The sequence below is a fragment of the Panthera pardus genome, unplaced genomic scaffold, assembly GCF_024362965.1.
Source record: "Panthera pardus isolate Hobbes unplaced genomic scaffold, ASM2436296v1 HiC_scaffold_16, whole genome shotgun sequence".
In the NCBI taxonomy this organism is placed as follows: domain Eukaryota; kingdom Metazoa; phylum Chordata; class Mammalia; order Carnivora; family Felidae; genus Panthera; species Panthera pardus.
Genome location: NW_026526721.1, coordinates 4,175,037 through 4,176,114, shown reverse-complemented (window position 1 = coordinate 4,176,114; position 1,078 = coordinate 4,175,037).

The following is a 1,078-nucleotide window of genomic DNA, read 5'->3' as shown; positions in this document are numbered from 1 at the left end:
AAAATGTAAGTTTAACAAATAAAGATAAGAATTATAAACACTTAAAAACACATAAAAACACTGGCGTGAGGAACTTGTTCTACCAAGGTGAGATCATCTCTCTGCTGGTTCACACATGCAGAAGGGCCGAGCTAAGGAGGCAGGAAGCCTGGGGCCACCCTCCACTTCCTTTCTCCCCTCATGCCACAGGTTAATTCAGAGCACCCAGACTACCCTTCTAGAAGGGCATCTCCAACCACATGACTGCCTGAACTGAATTCTCTGGTTTTCCCAAATCAGATTGCTTGCACTCATTTATAAGAAAAAGTCATCTCGCGGACTCCAAGAGTAGAAGAGGACTTCGTTTTATTGACATTGAACAGAACTGTCTTCCACACATTCTATACAACGGTAGCATATTGGAGGGAACGCAGGAGGCATATTAAAACATAGCCAGTTCTAAGCGGTACGGATATTTCCTGTCATAGAAAAGAAGTATCCTGCCCACAGATTCACATTAACATACACGGTACATTAACATCAATCTCGGTATCGCGCACCAGGCCACAGCACATGTCTGCACACAGGCTCACGCCCTGCGGCAAACCTAGTCCACAGTGTTCAGGGGGCACCACGGGGGGCACCACAGGGGACACGGGAGACACGGAAGGAACACGGCTAGGATCGCGTCTTTTACATCCAAGAGCGTGCCGCCTCGGGGGTGACATCCTAAGGCCAAGGCTCCCGCACAACGCAGGCGTTTGTCCGGCAGGTCAGAGAACTCCTAAGACCCCAGGACACTAGCATTCCGCACGGATAACCACCGCAGCACACATCAGAGCGGGAAAGAAACCCCCGGCTGAGCGGGGCTCGTCTAGCTAAATAACACTGACGTCCCGAACCGAAACGATGAAGTATGAACGTTGTCTTGACACAGTTCGCGCCAGGGTTCCAAACGCCTCTCGGGCAACAAGGAACGACGGCCAGTAGCACCGTCGGGGTGCGCGTGCGGCCCCCGCGACCGCTGAGCGGAGGGCAAACTCGGATATGAAAGAGCCGGTCGGATTTGCTGTCCGTTCGCTTTTCAAAACCAACTCTT